Source organism: Dipodomys ordii, unplaced genomic scaffold (genome assembly GCF_000151885.1).
Source record: "Dipodomys ordii isolate 6190 unplaced genomic scaffold, Dord_2.0 Scaffold33, whole genome shotgun sequence".
NCBI classification, from domain to species: Eukaryota; Metazoa; Chordata; class Mammalia; order Rodentia; family Heteromyidae; genus Dipodomys; species Dipodomys ordii.
In genome coordinates, this window is record NW_012267249.1 from 10,741,490 (window position 1) to 10,766,245 (window position 24,756).

The window sequence follows — 24,756 nt, forward strand, 5'->3', positions numbered from 1 at the left end:
TATAAAATGGATAACAATTGCTAACTTACTAGAACAGAACAATTTGTCTTCACTGAATGCTGAATACATAATGTGTTTATAAGAATAGTCTTTTTTTTTCCACATTTGTCTTTTCTCCTACTGATCTTGAGAAAAAGGAAAGCCCAATTTTTCAGGCCCTTTATTTATCTTTTACCTACTGTAAAGATTCAGACTTTATACCAAGTGCCTCATAATATGAAAGAAGACAAAATAACCAGACCAAAATAACTTTGTTTTTAGGTTAAAAAGTTTTTAAGTTAAAAAGTTGGTAGGTTGTAAAGTTCATTTTTTGGCATAATGTCTTGTACATCTCATTGTTGCAGTGGGTCCACCTGTATCCTTATTTTTACAACTTTGGCGTGGGGTGGGGGGATGGGAAGGGATGGGAAGGGGAAATAAAGGAGGAGACAACAATTCTTGATAAGAAATGTACTCATTACCTTGCTCATGTAATTGTAACCCCTCTATACAGTATTTTCACAATAAAATATTTTTTTAAAATTGATAGGTTAGTTAGGTTGCCTCACTATCTAAAGTAGGATTAAAAATCATAGACTTCTAAGTCAGTTTGACTTCTCTCACAATCGTGGGTTTTCTGTTAAGATTACTAGTTGTATCAGTCTGACATAGTAATGGATGATGTTGTAAAGCTTCAATATTAACAACAGAGAGAATGATAATAATTAAGTATAACCTAGCTATTTCTCTTGTGGGTTGTAAGGATTAAATAATATAGTGTCTTAATAATACTTAGTATGACGTCTGAAAAGTAGTAAGTTGTTAAATCTATGGCAGCTACTTTTCTTATTTTCAAAGAACAATTAAATGTAGCATATATACATTTTATGCTATATAGTAACAATTTTCTTCTGATGGAATTTGATTTCTAGTCAAAGCTCCATTACACAAAGGAGATTTTTTTGGGGGAGGGTCCAGTCGTGGGCCTGAACTCTGGGCCTGGGCACTGTCCCTCAGCTCTTCAGCTCAAGGCTAGCACTCTACCATTTGAGCCACAGCACCACTTCTGGATTTTTTCCTGCTTATGTGGTGCTAAGGAATCAAACCCAGGGCCTCATGCATGCAAGGCAAGCACTCTACCACTGAGCCACCTTCCCAGCCTCACAAGGGAGATTTTTATCCCATTCAATGAGAAGGAATTGACAATAAAGTTATGCCATTCTCACCTTATCCTCAGGTAGAATCTAAGACTATATAATGTACAGAGAAATCTCAGATAACCCTGGGAATATTGGAGAGCAGAAAAATCTGATATGTTTCCAAAAAAGGTCCTGAGAAAAAATAAAAAGTACATTTTTCAGGTTCCTCATATATGGAATTCCTAATTAAAAGATTCTGACTTTATACCAATTACCTCTTACTTCCACATTGATTCAGAAACTGCAAACGCCCCTCACATACTAGTAAGGAAACGACTGAGAAATAAAATTTCATTCTAAAGAAATCTTGTGTTTTTGTACATTGTTGAGAGGGAAGACATAGTCAAAAAGTTTAAAAGCTCCATACATTAGTTAGATTTAGGGCCACTGAGGAAACGTCTTGTCTTGTGAGAGACCAGACTAGAAAGTATTATTGTTACAAAAACCTCAGTCTCACCTCTATTCTCTTCCCAGTTCCATATAATCTTGGGGTAGGTGGCTGAGAAATACTTTTTCAGGTCTACAATCCTGCAGAAACTCAGCAGGTCTTCTCTTATTTGTCTCTTATTTGTTTTTTTGTACCTCATCTTCATACAGGCCACCAATAACAACTCAGGCAAGGTAAAAGAAATAAAACAAAAATGAAAAACCAAACAAACAAACAAAAAGACAACAACAATGAGACACATGGGGGTAGGGCAAAGAGAGCCTTCAACCATGACACTTCTGTCCTAAACACTTCATTGTCCAACTGTCTATGAATTTTATTCACTGAGTTATCAAGACAAGAACCCAAAAGGGAGTGAAAAGAAGGGAAACAAGGAGGGAAACATTTGCATTCACTTGCAGCACTTGCCTGCTGCAGCGAAAAATCATTATCAACCAGAAGGTCTGTAAAGCTAGCAGGACCTGTCCCCCAAGATAGAATCTGTAACCCTATACTGCAAAGATTCTTCTGAAGGAAGGTTTGCATCTAACAACATGGCTATATGATTGCCAGAAGAAAGTCTTCCCTCTCCCTATCTTTGACCAATGCTACAGCTACTTTGAACCAAAGATAAAAATAATGAAAAACAATATAGGAGGACAAGGTATGCGACTATGGTGATTACAGATTTCAACTACTGCAATATAAGGTTTTAGAAATTATTTTTCTTTCAATTATTGAAAGAACATACATTTTTATATTGAATGTCTTCCTTAGATTTCTATCAGGTAGCTATGACTCATAAATATATATATTTTTTCCTTTTTTAGCAAAATAAATCATAAATTTTATATAAAGTATGAAGAAATTTATTCCAACTTGTCCAAAATAGTTTAAAGAAGTATTTTCAATATTAGATAAATTTAGCTGTAGTTATTATTGGGAATACAGAAAATTGAATATTTCAAACTATTACCATGGGTGATTTATAATAATCTATGTTAAGTTACAATTCTCTAGGTTTCTGTTTTTGAAATGGGTTAATGGAATTATCAGAAAATAAAATACTAGAATATAGCAGCAATGACAGCTTTCTAAGTAGAGAACACTTATGTATACAATATCAACTTTTTATGGCATACAGAGATTTTTCTGGCAGCTGTTCAAAGATCCATTTTCAAATATGAAGAACAGTGATCCTCAATTCTAATGAGTTTTCATCTGTCCTGCTCTGACTTGAACTTACGGTATCAAAACAAGTGGGCCACTGTGACTAAATATATCATTTTCTCTTGTTTTTCAAGTAGTACCGGTTGCATTTATGTACTGCCATGTCAAACTGCATAAATCATCCTTTCAGAAAGATTATAAACAGTCACATAACCAAAAGTATGTGGACAAATGTTTGAGCTGAGAAGTCACAGCTGACTGAGCAGCTTTCCCCAAAGCATCTACCTCAGCTTCTGACAGCGACTGGTTCTTACTAGGCTGCATCTCACATCTCTCTTCTCTGCTTTCAGCAGCCCCTCACAGGCTGATGACATGCAATCAAACTTTCAGAAACAAATCAATGAGTGCCATCTCTTCAAAGTCTTTGTTCTTCTCTGGCAATTGCATCCAGCATTTGACAATACATACACTACTTTCAAATACTGATATGGCCAAGTAATTTGTGTGTGTTTTTTTAGTTAGTATTTTTGTTTGTTTCACAGTTTCATAGCATCAGATAATATCACATGTCTCCTTGGTTATCATGATGAGTGTAAGTTGGTGTCAATTAAAACTTTAGAATTTCAAACAAAGGAGGAGGCTGCAATGCTTGGTAAGAAATGTACGCATTATCCTGCCCATGTAATTGTAACTCCTCTGTACAGCATGTTCACAAATAAAATAAAAAAAAACTTTAGAATTTCAGTGAAGGAAATCCTGAGCAAACATCACCTTTATTATATTCTTCAATGACAATAGATGTGCTCTTCTTTAAAAATTTTGTTTCAATTGTTATTGTAAAGGTGATGTACAGATGGGTTATAGTTACATAAGTCAAATACTGAGTATATTTCTCTTCTTTTTATGTTTTTATTATAAAATGCTATACAGAGGGGTTACAGTTACATGAGCAAGGTAATGAGTACTTTCTTATCAAGCATTGTTGCCTCCTCCTTTGCTTTTTCCTACCATCCCTTCTCTTCCACCTCCACAACTACACTCCCCCAAATTGTAAAATTCATTTTTCAACATAGTGTCTTTCCTTTTGAAGTGTTACCCCTTCCCTCACTTTTTCTCATTTTTTTCTCTCCCAACCCTCCCCACAAATTTATAGTTCATTTTCAAAATAGTGTCTAGTGACTATCACTGCTTAATTTCTTCATACACTCGTTCTACAACTACCATTGTAGATTTGGGATTTATTAAGATTTAATATTAAATTACCTCTTTTTAACTTTTCACTCTTAATATGAATCTCAATAGCCTTTCTTAGAAAGTGGATTTAGAAAGGTCTTACTAATCTTTCTTTGTCTCTAATAAAGCATCTTCATTGTTCAGTGATTTTTTTTCAGGAGAGAGCTTACCAGTTTAAACATAGTGCAAGTGACAAGAACAATAATAATATTCACATATAGGGTCATTGATGACATGCATTACACAGTAGATTAGCAACTTTACTTCATCTCACATGGCAAAGTCTGCAACAGGAGAAGTAGAAGGTGTGAAAATACAATATTGTGAAATGCTTTCTATTTTGTGAGAATTTTATAATGTCACATACAAAATAAAAATTTTCTAAGTACTACCCATATATGAGTTACTTTTCTAAGTTGCTTACATACCTTATTTATGTCTTCATAATGCCCTCTAGACAGTAGTAAATATTGACATTACAAGTAAAGGAATCAAAGTTTAGTACTTCTAAATTATTTGTCAAAGTTTACATTGACAGTAACAAAAAAAAGCCAAGATTCAAAGTCAAGGTTGCTATTTGTTCCAGAATCTGCAAATACATACAGTAGTGTGGTTTGTGTCCAGAAAATTATCATTATATTTTTTGTAAAATGATAGCAGAGGAACATCAACTCAGCAATGGCAGAGTAAAGAATTTGAACCTACTTTTCCTATAAAACAATGCAAGCATAGGTAAGACATGTAAAATAAATTATTTCATAATTCTTGCATTTAGCCAAAGGTATAGAACAAATTGAAAGTTGTCCATTCTCGAGGCCTTATGGAACTTATGTGTACTAGTTTGTTTAATAGGGTAATACATGCCCTCTCTCTTCTCAGTTCACTACAGTAGTTGGTACTTTATACCCAATTGTACTTCTGACAATAGAGAGGTAGAATCAACTTTGGAGTCTTCTTAGATCAAAGATTCACTGCTCTTCTTAACGGGGCTCAATAAATACCACAAGGAGTAGATGTAAAGAAATCGACACCAAAACCATAAGAGACAAACTGACAACATAAACAACAAGAACATCAAACTGAGAATTATATAGTAAAGAGTGGAGAAAGTGGACATCCTTGTCTTGTTCTTAATTTTAGAGGAAATGATTTTAGTTTTTAATTATTAAGTATAATATTAGCTGTACATTTGTCATTAAAGGCCTTTATTATGTTGGGAAATATTTCTTCTATCCCTAGTTTCTCCAAAGATTTTGTTATAAAACAATTTTGGATCTTATCAAAAGCTTTTTCTGAATCTACTGACAGGATCATGTGATACCTGCCTTTGTTTCTGTTGATATATTGTACTGTATTTTTACCTTTAAGTATTTTGAACCAGACTTGCATGCCTGGGATGGAATGGATCCCATTTGATCAAGGGGTGTACGGTTTGGATTTTTGTTGTTGAATTTTAATTTTACTGGCTAATATTTTATTAAGAAGTTTTGCATCTATGTTCATCGAAGTGATAGGTATGTAGTTCTCTTTATTTGTTGACTTCTTCTCTTGTTTTGGGATAAGGATAATTTTGGCTTTGTAGAATGAGTTTTGAAATGATCCCTTCTTTCTATTTCATTGAAGCATTCAAGGAGTTATTGGTAGTATTTATGCTTTAAAGGCTTTATAGGATGTAACTGTGAAACAATCAGGACCTGGACTGTTCTTAGATGGAAATTTTGTTGTTGTTGTTGATTGGCATTTCAATTTCAATACTTGTTATGGATCTGTGTAAGTGGTTTATATCCTCTTGGCTCAATATAGGAATATTGATATTATATAGGAATGCATTTGTTTTACTAGATGTTCCAATTTACTGGCAAAAGATTTGCAAGGTATTACCTTATAATATTGTGAATTCTTCTTGTATTGGTTGTGATGTACCCTTTTTAATCTCTAATTTTATTTATTTTGGTGATATGTCTTTTTCTTTTGGTGAAGCTTGCTAAAAGATTATCAATTTTATTCATTTTATTGAAGAATCAGCTCTCTTTTGTTTTTTCTTTGTATAAACATTTTCTAATTGTTCTAACCCATTATTACAAAATTGTAATATCAAACTTCCAGCGAGATATCTTTTGTCATTTCCCTTGTTGACAAGGATTTGTGAAATAATACTACTATCCCTTTTTCCCCTATCCTCCATAATTAAATCTATCAGGATAAATACATATTTTATCAATGGCCTTTTACAATAAGATGTAAAGATTTTTTAAGGTATATGACTGTGGACATGCAGGCTGGAATCAGGTACTGTTCTATAAATAATAATCTAGTGATGATTCTTTTCATATTTATTTATATTTACCTCCTTTGTCCCATTGAATTATAACCTTAGTTCATCACTTACTATTCATTGAATTTATTGTCTTTTTTAAATTTTTATTTTATTGTAAAGATGCTGTACAGAGGGGTTACAGTTAATGGATAAGGCAGTGAGTTCATTTCCTTTTAAGCACCATTACCCCCTCCTCATTTTCTCCTGCTTACCACTCTCCACTCCCCTCCTCACTCAGACCGCAAAGTTCATTTCAAACATAGTGCTTAATTTATTGAGCATTCTTTTAAAATATTTTATTAGTTTTAAGTAGTTGTACAAAGAAGTTGCCATTCAACAAAGGACTTTCTGAATACAGCTTGTCTTGATTAATGTCACCCTTTTCAACATTCTCACTAACCCTCCTAACCTACCCATTCCTTCACTTTTCTGAATTTTATAGGATATGTCTTGCATTTTCTTTGCCATTTAACAAATCAGTTATGTTTATAATGCATCTTGATCCATGTCACCTTGTCAATATTTTCACTGCACCCACTTTGACCCACTTCTAGAGAAACAAAGGTTACATGTTTTCCCTCATTTTGGTAGTTAGGATGTACCTGTAAATCTGTAAGTAAACATACTGAGTAGTATGCAAGTGATTGCAAATTAATTATCTGCATTATAATAGAATCTATTAAGAGCTCAAATAGTATAATTCTTTAGAAAGACTAAATCAAAGCCCAACAAAATAAGTATCAGGAAATGGGTACTCTCATGATCAAACATTCTTTTAGTCCAGAGTATATGGCAAATTCTGAGGTAGGTGTAAAGTTATGCCATAAACAAGTAGATATGCCAGTGACCTCATGAAGTTTAAAATCATGTGATTAATTTTAATATTGATGATGCAATTGAAATTGTAATGAACAATATGATAGGACATTATATTTTATATTAGGAACAGTATAATAGCAATTCAGGCTCAATGGATACAAGAAATGATTCTTTCCTAGATTAAATGCCTAGAAGCACTTGAGGTTAAAGAGAAGAGAAAGGATGGATTTTAAATATAATTAGGAAATAGGACTGACAAATAGAAATGTTTTAGAATGAAAATGGTATATGTATATGAAAGGGAAAGTGCTATCAGTAAAAGCAATTTTATTTGCCAACATTATAAATTTGTATTTGTTTTTGAGGTATGTTACACAGGACATTGAATTCATACAAACTGAAAGAATAGAAGACATTCTGGACTATAGATACAATTTGTAAATTATCATCAATGGAAATTGAAATCAGGAAAAATGGATGGATTCATTCAAAGTCAATGGAATGACAAATCCATACAAATATTTCTAATTAAACAGAGAGCACATATGGAAGAGGTTCCCTGAAATAGCAAGAAAATAGCCCTAAAGCCTTCAGTCCTGGAAGTTCTATTAAGAACTATGTTCTATTAAGAGGTTGGTTGTCTGTGTCCAATGTTGACATTGAGAAAATGGGTGAGAATGAGTCATGTTCATCAGCACTATCATGTTACCAAAGCAACAGGGTAAACATTGCAGACATGTTGAAGTTGTTTTTGAAAATTAAGCATGACAGAGGACTTTTAATGGCTTATTTAAATGGATTACCAGAAAACAGATCAATCTTTCTAATATTAATTAGCTTTGGCCTTAAAATGTAGTATCTTTCCGTTATGCAAAAAATAAAAGTCTGACCCTAAATCACTGTACTGTATGGAGAATGCTTCTCTTTGCTATATAAATGCCTTTGAACATTATTCTGTGCTTTAAACCATCTCTACTTTATTTTGGTAAGTTTAGTTCCTTATGTGTTTTATCCAGTTGTTAATACCTAATGTATCTTAATTGCAAATCTATAAATGCTTTGGGGCCAGTGTGGTGTCTACATCACATTCCCAAAATGTAGATGTTGTGAAAATTTTCAACTACCAACAGAAAAACAAGAGGAAAAAATGTCTTGCCAACCCATTAAACCCATTTGCTAAGGCAATATTATCCTAAATATATGATATGTATGTACATGTGTGTGTGAGAGAGAGACACACACACAGACAGAGACAGAATCATTCAAAGTAATCATAAATGTTCCACCTGCTTTCCATCATTAGAGGAAGACATATCATTCCTCAGGTTCAAGACCCTGATAATGTAGATGCTTTCTGACCTTCAGGATTTGCTTACTACTGCCTGCCCCAATCCTGTCATTATGACCTTCAAAATCTTAAAACACACCAATTTGTTCTTCCTTCTAAGTTAAAATTAATATCCCTCATTGGCTTTTCTTTTTCTTTCTTCTTTTTTTCCTGGTACTATGGCTTGAAATCAGAGGCCTGGTACTTCCTGACTGGTAATCAAATATATGAGCCATATTTCTAGCTCAGCTTTGTGCTGGTTAATGGAATCACAGCTTTTTCTGTCTATGCTGGTTCTGACCTCTATCCTAATAATTTCTGCCTCCTAAGTAGTTAAGATTACAAGTGTGAGCTACTGTTGCTTGGCTCTAAATGCCTTGTTTATGTAACTCATGATGTCTTTTTATTTTTCTTTGAGCTTTTATTGGTCATGTTTAATTTTATTCTTAATAATTGGTCCTCCCATCATTGTATCTCTTCCATTGGGTTATAGTTTTATTTTTTCCATTGTATATCACAAGAACTTTGCTACTGGACTTTGCAGCTAGGTTTTGATGGAAAAAATGGATGAATGAATGAGAGCACTGGGGTCTTTGATTAAATGGGAGATTTTTTAATGTCAAGGTGATGTACAGAGGGGTTACAGTTATATAAGTAAGGTAATAAGTACATTTCTTGTCAAAGGAAGATTTTTTTTAAGTGAGACAGAATTGAGCATTTTTAGTACCATTGGAAAATAGCTAATGTTTTAGGATAGGCTCAATATATAGAAGAAAGGAAAATTGACAGAATAAAAGTCCTTGGAAGATTTAAAAGACAACATTATTCTCTACAGTAACCTACACTTTCTATTTCATTTATACTACTCATACTTTTTTAAGATGATAATTTTTCAAGCCCCGTGGTAACAATTTTAAGACAACAATTGTATTTTTGAAATACACTATTTATGGGAAGAAAAGAACTAAAGAAAAAAGTGTGTGAAAATGAAGTCAAAAAGGAAGACAACTTCAGAATCTCTCACTCACACTAATACACATCCTTCAGCATGAGGCAAATGGGACCAACACAATACCACAGAAACTTCAGAAAAAATTATTTATCCAATTTCAAAGAGCCAAAAGATATTGGTATATATCTTCAATGGACATTCTGAAACTCTTGCACCCAAACTTTTGAGATATATCTTTATTATACTGGAGCTGGACTGTAATTCTTAAGGACCACAAATTACCCCAGATGTTCTTCAAGATAAACACAGACAAGTATGCACATCACTATGCATGTATGAGTGTGTGTAAGTGCACACATGTCCCTGTACTGTGATTATGCATCATATCACAAATCTGTGCAACAGAATTGCATTGCCTAATTGAAAATTTCTTTAGCAGATAAAACTAAAGAGCGATTTTCACTGAAAGACAGTTGCAGATAGTTACATAATTTCAGTCACACCTACTAATTCCATCAATCCAGAATTATTCTTCCTTAATAGAAACTGAATCAATATAACAAATTGACCCCTGCCTTCTATTACCTAAATTAGATGATTTACCAAGATCATTTACACTGCCTTTAAAAGAATTTTAATTTTCTTCTTTCTCAGTTTCTCCCAACCTCCTCTTCTAATCATGCACATGCACTTCTTTCTTTCTTTGAAACACGTCATTCAATTAGCCTCTGGAAGGTATCACATGTGATTACTGGTTCTGAAAGCAGAGTATCTCCTGTATATTTCTAGTTTTATATCTTCCTCAGTATAACAATTCAGATACCTTTCCATTCTGGGATTCCTATAGATTTTTTAAGTTATCATATAGAATATATAAGCATTTAATATGGTCTTGTTTGTGATCATTTGGGTAAATGTTTTAAAGTGGGATTGCTGGGTCATAGGGGAGCTCTATGTGGTGTCTTTTGAGGAAACTTCATAATGCTTTTCAAAATGGTTGAACAAATTTACATTCCCACCAACAATGCAGTAGGGTTCCCTTCTGGCCACATCCCCTCCAGCATTTGTTATTAGATTTCTCGATTATAGCCCTTCTAACAGGGGTGAGGTGGAATCTCAATGTTGTTTTGATTTATATTTATTTTATGGCTAGAAAAGTTGAGCATTTTTTCATGTGTCTATAGGCCATTCTTATTTCCTCTTCATTGAAATTTCTTTTTAAATCTTTAGCCAACTTATTTATTGGGCAGTTGTTTCTTGGAGGATTTGTTGTTGGGAGATTTAATTTTTGAGTTCTAAGTATATGTTAGATATGAGACCCTAGTGAAGATTTTCTCCCAATCCATGGGCTTTCTATTGATCTTGCTAGCTATGTCCTTTGCCATGCAGAAGCTCTGCAGTTGTCTCAATTGTCCAACCTTTCTTTGATTTGTTGTGTTTCTGGGTCTCCATTAAGAAAATTTCAGCCTGTGCCAAAGAGCCCTAGAGTTTTTCCTGTTCTTGCTATTGTTTTTAATTTATTCATAATGTATTATTTGATTTTTTTGTTTCTTTGCTATGTTCCTCCCCCACAGTATAACCCCCTGTTTTCACCGTATTTGTTTTCGGTGCCCTGCATCTTGTATATACATTTTTCTAATTTGGTAAGGGGAAAGGCAAAAACATAATGTTTAGATAGGGATACAGGTTGACCCATTGTAACAATGAGATGTAGAAGACTCTGTTGAAAACAAACTTTACAACTTCAGTGGCAGGGGTGCGGCAGGGTGGGGGTGGGATGGGGTGGGGGAGTAGTAGTTGGGGAGGTGGTGAAGGAAGGGATGGTAGGGGAAAAACAAGGGAGGAGGCATCAATGCTCAATAGAAACTGTACTCATTACCTTACTCATGCAACTGTAACCCCTCTGTACAATATTTTTACAAATAAAAAAGTATCAAAAAAGAAAAAAAAAGAAAAAGAATATATCAGCTGTTATTGTAATGTTTATTGTACTTCCATTAAAAGGCAGTTCATTATGGTGAATTTTGGACAGACAGTTCTTTTTTTCAGCAGTTTTTAATTTTTTTATTGTAAAGATACTGCACAGAGGGGTTACATTTATATGAGTAAGGTAATGAGTATATTTCCTATGGAGCACTGTTACTGTCTCCTTTGTTTTTCCCTACTATCCCTTCCCCTTTTCCACCTCTCCAACTCCTCCCTCCCCACCCAAGTTGCAAAGTTTGTTTTCAACATAGTGTCTTGTTACAATGGGTCAACCTGTGTCCTTGTTTCAGCATTTTGTTATTTCCTTTCCCCTCCTCAAATTAGAAAAATGTATTTACAAGATACAGGGTACTGGAATCAAATACAGTGACAACAGGGTTATGCCATGGTGAAGGAGCATACAAAAAAAATCACATAGTACATTATAAACAACAGTGACAAAGGAAAAAAAAAACTTATGTCCTGATCTTGAGGTTCATTTCACTTAACATCATCTTATACTGTCATATGTAAATAACTTTGACCTTTACTGCTTGTCCTAAACTTATATTAGTTACTGCAAATAAGGGAAACCATGGGCCCTGTTTCTTTGGGTCTAGCTTACTTCACTTAATATATATTTTTCAAATCTTTCCATTTCCTCAGCAGTTTTTATGTTAGCACAACATACTTAAGATAAAAGAACAGTTTTTATAGGTATAAACAAAATCCTGTTCTTTCACAATCCAAAATTAATCAAATAACATTAAGGAATACCATATACTGAAAATACCACATACTGAAAAGAATATTATGAAAACATTTAAATATGCATTTAATGCTGATAACTATACTGTTGGTCTTTTTCCTCCTTATTCTCATTCACTTTCTTTGTTTAGTGAAGAGAATGAACTGAACAGATGTAAGGAAAAAATTTTGGTGTTTTGCTGGTACCCTGTACATATTAGAAGCTATACCTTAGGTTTGGATTTTGACACAAAGTTGTTGGAATAATTTTTATTCTCCATCAGTATGTGCAAATAAGCACAGGTAAAAATGTTGGACAAACAGTTCTAAATAAAGTTTCACTTGATCAAATTTATACAAGGTTTCTCAGGTTCCATTTCTTTTCTTTTTATTGTTTTTAGAGTCGACATACAGAAGGGTTACCTTTATATACATCATGTACTAATTACATTTGCATTCACATATGTTCTCTCATTCTTCCCCATTCCCTCTCTCACATCTCCACCATGAGTTGCATAGTTCACTTTTATCAATGTTCAGTGTGTTCCACTCACTTTCTTCACCCTTTACCCTCTGACTCTGTGCATTCACTCCCCACCCTCCCACAGATGTGCACTGGACTACACCATTAATAAGCTCTCAATCACGGACTTCTTATATTATTGGTTATAAAAAAGGGCATATGACAAGCATTTCAAAACAACTCAATTCATATTATTATCCCATTAGTCACTAAAGTTTTGCTAGTTTATAAACTGAAATGATTTTGTCTTATGTGCCAGTGTACTCTAAATTTTAACAAGTATTGGAATATAACAGATTTTACCAAATGTTGCTGGAATTTATTCTGGAATTTATTATGATAAATGCAACAATGCAGTAAGGCTGGTGTCAATACAGACTTAAAATTACATTTACTACATTTACATAAATACATTTAGTGTCTCAAAATAGAAATTTTACATTTGTTTTTAACTGCTACTATATAACTTTCTTTATGATTTATTCTGATGGGTTTGATAAAGAGTTCCTTCTAAAGAATTCAAGAATAGAAAGAATAAATATCTTTACTGTCCATATTTTTCTTCCCACAAGATGCTATAAATGTCATAGAGAGCACGAATAATACTGGATGTATACATTTCAAAATGAATATGAATATATGTATATATATGCATGTATATAATATATATTTTAAATTAAATGACTTCTTGGTAGTATCTGTGATGTAGTATAAGAAGTATATAAATGTAGTATAAGAGGTATATAAAGAAATGTGAAGTATATCTGAACAGAAATCATGATTCAGCTAAAGAAATGTTGAGCTGGATGTTGGTGTCATGACTGTAATCCTAGTTACACAGGAAGCTGAGATATGAGAATTGCAGTTCAGAGCCATCCTGGGCAGGAATGTCTGTGAGACTCTTATCTCCAATTAACCACCAGAAAACCAGAAGTGGCGCTATGGTTCAAGGGGTAGAGCACTCGCCTAGAGCTCAAGTGCCCAGGCCCAGAGTACAAGTCCCACAACCGACAAAAGAAAGAAAAGAAAAGAAAAGTGTTGAGGTGCGCTTTAAATTCTGAAGTTATTGACACAATTTTTCATGTGTACACATGTATGTACACATGTATGTATGCATGTATGTTTATTATTTCTGTGTATTTATCTCAATTAATAGTCTAAAGTAACAATGCATATGCATGATAGCATAAAAAGAATCCATTGGGAATATTATAAGGAGAGATGTAACACAGTGACCATTGAAGAAGACAATAGAAATAAGGCTCTTTTTTTGGTGGGAAGCTCTATCTCCACACTCAAAGAATAACTGAACCTACTTAGGGCTATTCAAATTGTATATACTGAGCAAAAAAGTTCATTTCCTCACTTAAAACATTATTATTTTTTATGGCCCTAATGTATATTTTATTTTCCAATACTTTTTGTCAGTCTTTGTGCTTACTATGTTTTCTTGAATTTCAGTTTCCTTGGCTAGGCTTATTTTTGTTCTGTATCAAGATATTTCTTATATTAAACATATTAATTTTCATCCTTTTTTATCAAACCCCACTTGTACCTATCCTTTGTCAGAGTGTAGGGTAAAAGTAAAGTAGATGGTGAATAATTTTGTAATATATTGGGTATGTGAAAATAACCAAAAAACCCAAAATGAATAATGTTGATCAGTAGGGAGACAGAGAGCAGAAAATAGATATTTCATGTATTTTTAGTTTTTTTATAAGGAATTTTTTTTATTAGTTTGTGTGAAATTGTTTATTTCCCCTTTTTCTTAAAAGATATAAAAGTCTTCACTAAACTTGAATGCTTTTTCATCAGTAAACATACTACTGCATGTAATTCTGGCTTCCACTGTAGTCTTTCAAATGACCTTTTAATTTTATTCTTTCTATGCAATTGTTTCTACTTATTGAACATGTTCAAGTACAAAATAGTTTGCTGCTGTTTATCCCTTTTTTTGGCTTTTAGTGTTGGTTATTTTGGTACTGGAGTTTGAATACCTCATATTTGCTAAGCTTGTTGTTTGGTAGGTGCTCAGATGGTCTAGCACTTGAGTCATACTTCCAGTCCTACTTTTTGCTGGTTATCTTGAAAATGCCATTTCACGGACTTTTCTACCCAGGCTTATTTTGAACTACAATCGTCCCATTATCAGTCTCCTGAGTAGCAAAAAGTACACCCATGAGCCATTTTATATATTCCTTATTCTTTTGACATGGTAATTTCCATATTTCCTGTAGATGCTATCAGAGAGTTCCATGCATTTTTCTAAGTTAATCTCATTTAAAAATGTATTGTGCAGTAAACATATAGTTCCTCATATAAAATATATTTTACATTTTTGACATAATAGAGATTCATAGAAAGCTATATTTATACAGTTATTTATTTTTATTTTTATTCCTTCATTTTTTTATTGTGAAAATACTGTACAGCGGGGTTACAATTACATGGGCAAGATACTGAGTACATGTCTTATCAAGCATTATAGCCTCCTCCTTTGTTTCCCCTTCCCATCCCTTCCCATCCTCCCCTAACACACCACCCAACCCTCCCCGCTCCCTCCAGCCCCTGCACGAAAGTTGTAAAGTTCGTTTTCGACATAACAACTTGTACATCTCATTGTTGCAATAGGTCCACCTGTATTCCTATTTAAACGATTTGATTTTCCCCTTCCCCACCACAAATTATACCCATATGAAATACAGTGAAAGCAGGGGTTATACCGCGGGGGAGGGACATACAAAGCAACAAAGAAATAATCTTATAAATGTGTTAGAAACAATTGCATGAAAGAAAAAAAAAACTATGACCCAGCAATCCCACTTTTGGGCATTTACCCAAATGTTTATAAACAAGAACACACTAAAGCTACCAGCACAACTATGTTTATTGCAGTACTAAAGCTACCAGCACGACTATATTTATTGCAGCACTATTTACTATAGCTAAGATATGGAACCAACCCAGATGCCCCTCAGTAGATGAACGGATCAAGAAAATGTGGTATATATACACAATGGAATTCTATGCCTCCATCAGAAAGAATGACATTGTCCCATTTGTTAGGAAATGGAAAACCTTGGAAAAAATTATGTTAAGTGAAGTAAGCCTGGCCCAAAGAAACATAGGTCCCATGGTTTCCCTTATTTGCAATATCTAGTATATGTCTGAGTCAAGCAGAAAAGGTCAGATAAGGTGATGTTAGGGAAATGAACCCTAAGATATAGTTATATATTTAGAAGTTACAAATATAGTTACAAATATGGAAATAGTATAGTTGATGCATTTTTTTCTTTTTCAGTGCATTTTATTATTCATTGTGATTAAATTTATAAGTAGAATCCATACATTTAAAAGATGTATTGTCAAGGTGATGTACAGAGGAGTTATAGTTACATAAGTAAGGTACTGATTACATTTCTTGTCTAACTTGTTACACCCTCCCTCATTTTTCTCCATCTGTCTTTCTCCCTCATCCCCCAGCTAAGTTGTACAGATCATTTTCAACATATTGTCTTGTGAGTATCGGTATTGCATAGATTCATATTTGAATCATTCTGTATTATATCTAGTCAGATAGTTCTCCTAATATTAGGTGTGATTAAAGCCATTCCTGATTTAAATGTTTTATTTCCTGAATTCGTATTAAAATTTATTTTGCACTTTTAATTTTCAAAAACATTTCCTAACACATTCTAAAATTACTTGCAATCTTGTTTCTTAGTGTAAATATTTAAATTGAGAATTTAAAAAATCATACAAAATATCATTCCTCAGCTTGTTGACACTGGTCACTGCTATAAACTGTTGTTGTTGTTGTTGTGGCTTGAACTCAGGGCCTTGGCACTTTCCCGGAGCTCTTTATGATCAAGGCTATTGCTCTACCACTTTAAGCTACAGAGTCACTTCCAGTTTTCTGGCTGTTAATTGGAGATAAGTCTCAACTCACACATCTCACCTCAGTTAGAATTGCCATTGTCAAGAGAAAAAACACCGGATCTGGCGGGGATGGGGACAAAAAAGAACACTACTACACTGTTGGTGAGAATGTAAGCTGGATGAACTACTCTGAAAAGCAGTATGAAGGTTCTTTAAAAGACCACACATAGAATTACCCTATGATCCAGCAATCCGACTCCTGGGCATTTTTGCAAATGATCACAAGCAAGGCCACACTAAAGCTAACAGCACAACTATGTTTATTGCAGCATTACTTACCATAGCTAAGATGTCCCTCAATAGATTAATGGATCAAAAAATGTGGTATATATACACAATGAAATTTTGTGCTTCTATGGGAAAGAATTACATCACCTCTTTCATAAGGAAATGGAAACACTTGGGAAAAAAGTCATATTAAGTGAAGTAAGCCAGACCCAAAGAAACATAGGCTCAATGGTTTCCCTCATTTGTAATAATTAGTATATGCCTAGGATAGGCAGAGAATCATACTAGCTTAATAACTATGTACCTATGACCATACAAAATTATCCTAACTAAAATGAACTCCAAGACATGGAAGAACAGGTTATTTATTTATTTATTTGGTTATTCACCTTGTTGTTGCCAATGTACTATATCTAGTTCTTTTTCTTATTTTTTTTTCTTTTCCATCGGTTTATCCCTCACAGATACTGTCTTTTATTCTGGTACTCTGCGTCTTGTATATACATTTATTTGATTTGGGGAAGGGAAGGGGAATAACAATATGTTGAAACAAGGACAAAGGATGACCCTTTGCAACAACAATACTCACAAGACACTATGTCAGAAATGAACTTTGCAACTTTGGTGCGGTGGGAGGAAGGGAAAGGATAGTGGGAGAACAGCAAAGGAGTGGGTAATAATGTTCGACAAGAAATATACTCATTACCTTACTCAATTAACTGAACCTCCTCTGTACAGCATCTTTACAATAAAATTAAATTAGATTAAAAAAATAAAAAAGAGTCTCACAGACTTTGCTGACTGGGCTGGTTTTGAACCATTATCCTTGGTTCTCGGCCTCCTGAGTAGCTTATATTACAGATGTAAGCCACCAGCTCCCAACTTTCTTTTTTTGTTGTTGTTGTTTTTTAGCAACTTTATTTTTAATTGCCAAAGTTTTGCCAGATATAGTACTTTATACCTGTAATCTCAGCACTAGAGATGGCTGAGGCAGGAAAATTACAAGTTGGAAAACAGCCTGTAGTTTTGTAAACCAAAGCCAGAACAAAGCAAAATAAAAGCTGCCAAACTTGGAAGCCCCCAAGGATCTTTTAGTACTTGAATCATAAACTGTGCACATAAGACAAGGTAATACTCAGAACCAAAAGAAATCCATGAAAACATATGAACAATAAGTACACATGGCTAGATAAACATACATGCTGTATGGTCCCAGAAGTTGGGACTAGAAAAGAGGTAACGGTAGAGAAGATATACAGAGGATGAGATTGATGGGAATATATTGTAAACAGATGTAGAAATATAGCAATGAAATCCTCTTCTCTGTTCCAGCCTTCTTTTTCTTAAGAATCATGACGTACGTTTCTGCTGATTTCATGAATACCATTTGATTCCATTACAAAGCCTTTAGAAATACTGAACCTCCATAGTTGCTTTGTGTGTTAGTCCCATTATTTATTTAAAATATTCTGTTGTCTTTCCCAAGATCAAGAACATTCACTTGCCTTTCATTGACATGTTAAGAAGCTCTATCAAGTGGTTGTTGGCAAAAATAAAGATTCATTTCAAAATTATTTGATATATCCACCACTTTGTAGATAAAGACAGAGCAAATTTTCAGTGGTAATTAAAGAAAAATGAGAATGAGGGTAATACATATTGTTATATCGATCACTATCAGAAATGTAATTATATAGAAGAATTTCAGAGCTGTAATTTAAATCATATTCTAAATGGAAGAGAGCACATTTCATTTCTTCATTCTTGTTCTTCTACATTTTGTTCCAAATGTACACAACCCCAACCCAATGTACACACACACACACACACACACACACACACACACACACATTTACTATTCTTTCATTCTTTTGTTATTTTATTTTGTTCATATCACTTGTCTTATGAATATATAGTAATTATTGACCGTTAGCATTAATACTTAGCTAAATTAAACATATTTAGATGACATAAACCATAAATATTATATAAATGATGTGCCTTGTGATGATTTGATGTAAGTACATAATATATAATGTATATATTATTTAAGTTAAATATCTTTTTCTCTCCAAACACTTGTCATTTTTTATGGTAAAAATATTTAGGATCATTTCTTTCAGTTTTGAAAATAGATAGTATATAATTATTATCCATGTCGCCTGTTGTCTCTATCTGCTCACTAGGCTATAAGAATTTCTTATTTCTATTACTTACTAGACTTATTTTCTCCAAGTCTTCTCAAGATCTACTTTCCTCAGTTTCTGATAACCTCCATTCTACTCTCAAATTCTACATCATTCTTCTTGGATTGCACATATGACTAAGATCATGAAATTCTTTTTTGTATCTATTATTTTTTCATGTTGCTTAGGCAGTGGTACAAAGGGGACGCCCTTGACCAGAGCATTCTATGGAGACAGTGCCTCTTGATCAATGTCACCCCTTTCAGCATTCTCACCCATCACTACCATCTCACCCCTTCCCTCAGTTTTAGGTTACACAGTGATTTTTTTTTGCCATTTAATGAAACACTTTGCCTATACAATGCATCTTGATCTGTATCATCTCTTCAACATGGTTACCACCTTCCATCCACCCCTTCATTTATTTTTCTGTTATGAATCATATACAATGCATTCTTGCCTGCATTCTACTCATTTCCTCCATTCCCCCTTCTACGTCTCTCCTGTTGACACCCTCTCCCCCTTTTCAAGACCCATTTCCTAGCATTCATTTTGTTAGACTATAACTTAATCTTTGTAAAGAATTATACTATTTAGGTTTTCCATAGATTCTATTATACTTCAGTTAATTCACTTAGAATGGCTTGGGTGTCACCTAGGGTGCTTAATTCTAGATTTATAGACAAGTTCAATTCTCACTAGTGAAGGAAACCATGCAACCTTTTTTTTTGTCTGGGTCTGGCTTACTTAACATAATCCTTTCCAAATCTTTCCATTTTCTTACAAATGATTCAATGTCATTCTCTTTAATGGATCAATCGAATGCCATCGTGTACATACACCATAATTTTTTCATTCATATACTCATTGAAGGTCATCTGGTCAGATTTCATATCTTGGTTATGGTAAATAATACTGCAATAAACATGGTTGGGCTGGTAGTTTTAGTGTATCCTTCGAAAAATGCCCAGCAGTGGTATCTGGTAGTTTAATGTTTAGCTTTTTGGGGAACCTCCATAGTGGTTGAAGAAGTTTACATTACTACACAGTGTAATACAGTTCCCTTTGCTCACATCAATTCTAGCATTTGTTATTGTTAGTTTTCTTGATAATGGTCATTCTCACTGTGAAGAAAACTGAAACTAGATCCCTATATTTCATTGTGTACCAGCATCAGTTCCAACTGTATCAAAGACCTCAAAACCCTGAAGTTTTTACAGGGAAGGGTAGGAAAAACACTAGGGTTTCTTGACACAGGTGAAAAATTTCTAAGTAAAATTCCAGAAACACAGCAAATCAAAGAAAGTATTTATAAATGGGACTAAATCAAACTAAGCTAAATAAAAGAATAACAGGAATTCTATGCCTCCATCAGAAAGAATGACACCACCCCATTTGTTAGGAAATAGAAAGACTCGGAAAAATATTATATTAAGTGAAGTAAGCCAGACCCAAGGAGACATAGGTCCATGGTTTCCCTTATTTGTAAACTAGTGTATGTTTAGGACAAGCAGAAAAGTTCAAAGGCTATGTACATATGACCATATAAGATTATTTTTAAGCAAAATGAACCCAAGATAGGGACACAAATATTTTCCTTTCTTGCTATTGTTTCTAATGTATTTATAATGTACTATGTGAATTTTAATTGTTTCTTTGTATGTCCTTCCCCGTGTTGTCACTTTATTTGATTCTAGTGCCCTCTCTGCATATATATATATATATATATATATATATATATATATATATATATAAAATTTGGGAAGAGGGAGAGAATTAACAAAAAGCTGAAATAAGGATACAGGATGACCCATTGTAACAATGAGATGTACAAGACAGTATGTTGGAAATGAACTTTACAACTTCGCAAAGGAGGTAAGGGGGGAGATGTTTGGGTAGTGGGGATGAAAGGGATGTTAAGGAAAAAACAAAGGAGGGGGTAACAATACTCCATAGGAAACTGACTCATTATCTTGCTCATATAACTGTAAGCCCTCTGTACAGTATCTCTTTACAATAAAAATATATATTAAAAAACTATCACTTAGCATATGTAATACAGTCCTGCAATCAAAATGAAGTGCATTCATAAGCTCAAGTGCAACCTTTGCACTTGAGGAGTTAAAACAATAGAGACTGAAGAAAGCTTTCAAATAAGAGAATGACAGTTTCAACTGTTCAAACTTCGAAGGGTAAGCTCTTCCCTGCCATGTGAATTATGTGCTGTGATATAAAGAGAACTACTTCTGCACCTATAGGTCATGTGGCCTACATGGATCATGTCAAGAAACATTCAGCAGTACTAACATTGCCAAAAGATGCTAAGACCTTGGTGTCTTTATAATTTTCTAGGCAATCATGGATGACAGAGTTTCATGCTAGTATGACAGCCAATGCAAGCAAGGTGTGGCTGTCAATCATTCAGTGCTCAGTCCTTGCATGTCCTTTCAAAGTGCACGGCTTCCAACTGACTTGAGAGGAGGGAAAGACTGGGACTGGATGGCAGGAATGCTCTTCTGATCCTTCCTTTCCAAAGTACTTCTATCCCTTTGAATACACATTAGGTATATAGTGCCTAAAAGGTAGAGTATCACAATTGTAGAGGCCAAAAACCATATCCATGTAGTATTATATAGTTCTAGAGATCAAAGGTCTGAAATGGGTTTTATGGACTAAATTCAAAATTCCAGCCAAGCTTTCTCACTCTGGAGGTTTCAGGGATAACCTTTCGTGTCTTTTCTAGCTGTTAGAGACCATCTGAATGTTTTCTCTCAAGACCCCTTACTCCTTTCAAAATTCATTGTTTTGCTATTTTTATATCTCTTCTTGACTATGACCCTCCTGTCATCCTTTTGAAATATTCCTCCTGGTTTCATTCCTACAATTATCCCCACAAAAGTATCAAGATCCATAAGTTACTTCCATAGGTAAAGCCATTTTTTCCAGGTAAAAGTGCAGGTTTGAGAGATTAGAATGCAAGTGTGATGGGAAAAGAAGTGAAAGAACTGATCTATCCAAAGATGAGAATATCTATATTCTCATCTACATACAAGTTTACAAGGAAGGAAAGAAATGTTTCCAGAAAAGAATACAAGAATAAGGAAGAGGAAACAGAAAAACTGAAAAAGATTCAGCATACCCACAAAAATGATGTATACAAACCTACATGACACTTCCATTCAGAACCATTAGAGTAGTGTCAAATCACTGAAAATAACATACATACTTTGAATACCCATTATTTCTGGATTCAGATGTGTTACAATTATTACTATTCATCAGTCTACCTTTAAAAAAAATCTGGTACTAAGTTTCAAACTCTCAACAGCACACTCCTGCTCAGCCTTTTCATTACTGGCACTCTTATTTCAGCTATATCTTGAATTTGGCATTTTCCTGATTATTTGCTGAGACAATTGCATAGAGTTGTTTCTTCCTGAGCTGGCTTCAAGTCATGATGCTAGGGATTCAGAATCTGCACAGCTTAAAATTGCAGGTTAGTTATCCTCCTTTTAAGAATAACTTATGTTCATGCACTAAACCTGATTCAATAACTTGTGAGATCTAAAGTAGATGCTTATGCTGTTTTTATTACATTTTAATTAAAATGACCATTGGGTTAAATATTTAGGATCATATTCAGTTGTACTCAGCAAGTATTCAATAAAGGAATAATAAAGATCATACATTAAAATGAATTTACAAGTGACAAGGAGATCATCATCTTCTACATTATTAAGTTCAAGTTCAATTATGCACCTATTTCAGCTTCCAGAGTAAATTATATCTCATTCGCATATCTTTGTGCCCTGAACCATTCTTGATCCCAGAATTCCCCTTCTCTTTTCTGTTTCTTAAATTCTACCTTGTATTCCTACCCTCAACTCAAAGAAATTCCTGTGAAGTTTACCTCTGTCCTCTACAAGTAACACTAGTCACTTCCAGCCCAGAACTCATGCAGTGCTTAAGTGGTAACATATTTTAGTCATCTCTGTGTCTTCCATAGAACATTCAGGTAAGCTGCACATCCCTAATAAAAAAAAGTGTGGAATGATCAAGATTATTTACACTTGCCCTAAACTAAAGAGGATCACTAAATAAAATTTGTTTTATACATAATCAACATTTTATACAGTCAGAACAATTACTCTTAATTTTGCATGAACAGATGCCACATTTTCCCAGAGACCTGAATTAGTAGAACTGAAATAGATACAAATGGCTTTATTTTAATAAAACTCTAGAGATATACTGGTTTGTGAGTGCAGAGGAATTGTCAATATTCTGTCTCAATAAAAGATACATGGTAATTCCCATGAACACATGATCTCTGTAGAAACATCTCCTCTTTAAAAGTTAAATAAGCCTATGTTTTAGTAATTAATTTGATGAATAAAGAGCTCCATGGAAATTAGGTTTACATAGCATGTGAGTTAAGAAAAAGTAGACTCTGTTTGGTCCATACACACTGGGGTCTTTATTTTAAGGCTTCAGACCAGTTCTTTTGTTTATAACCATTCCTGCTTTACCCCTCCCCCTTCCCTGGTGCAGCTATACCTTACTTAGCTGGTACCAAGCCAAGGCTTGGAATAGATCCACATGCCTTAATCCCTCCCTTACTCCAGCTACAACTTATTTCACATACTCTCTGTTTTAGCATTAGTTGTTTTCTGACTAATACCTACCAGAAAACTCCAATATTCATGTAAAACCAGTGTAAATAACCTAGTTAGAAAAGGAGAAAGAGTTTAGCATTAGCTGAGGCTCTGATCTGTAGGTTTGTTCCCTAATAAATCTGTGCTACACTAAAAAAAAAAAAGTAGACTCTAAGTCTCAAATGCAATCTGAACATTGTCATCTGATGCTGAACTTGAGACTGACTCTCTTTATTGTAGTCCAGATAAGCCAGCTCAGTGTCTTGCCTATATTCCTTGGCTTCAAGGGAAATATTAATGATTACTAAACCAATATACATATATTGAGGTTTGAATAGAAGAAATAAAAGTTGAAATAAGTATCTTGTCCAAGGTTCTTGTTTAAGTGAGTGCATATTAATTTACAGATAGGTTACCTACCTGTTCTATGTGTAATATCTTTGGATCAACAAGGTTTCAATGACGTACTCAACTACTTTCAGCCTTTAGATGTATCACATTCATGTTCTTATAAAAGAGAAGGAAACTAATAAATGATGTTTTAATTTTAAAACTACTTTAACATGTTATTAATTGTTCAAAGGGAATCCATGATGATATTTCCATTCATACATACAATGTATGGTGATCAGATACACTCCTCCTCTTCCCTTCGTAATCCTTTTAAAAACAGTTTCAACATTCTATTTTATCATGTATGTAAAGTGTTTTGATTGTATTTTTCCTACCTTACCTTTTCCATTTGGAATTGTACATAATTTCCCTAAGCATATGAAAGTATCCACAAAGACAAGAAAAAGAAACTGCTTGTCAATAATGAGTGAATGACTATGGATCATAGTAATCAAGAAGAAAATCTGTTACAATGAACAAAAATGGAAAAGAAGCTTTGAAGAATATACTCACAAGGAAATTTCCTCAGTATGAAGGAAAATTAACCTTGGACTAAATGGTGCTCTAAACCTACTGGAATGTGACAGGCAGCATTCTGAAATGGTCACCAAGATTCATGTCCCTGATATTTTATGCTCTATATAATCATATCCTTTTCAATATATGCATTACATGTGTATTTGATGATATATCAAAT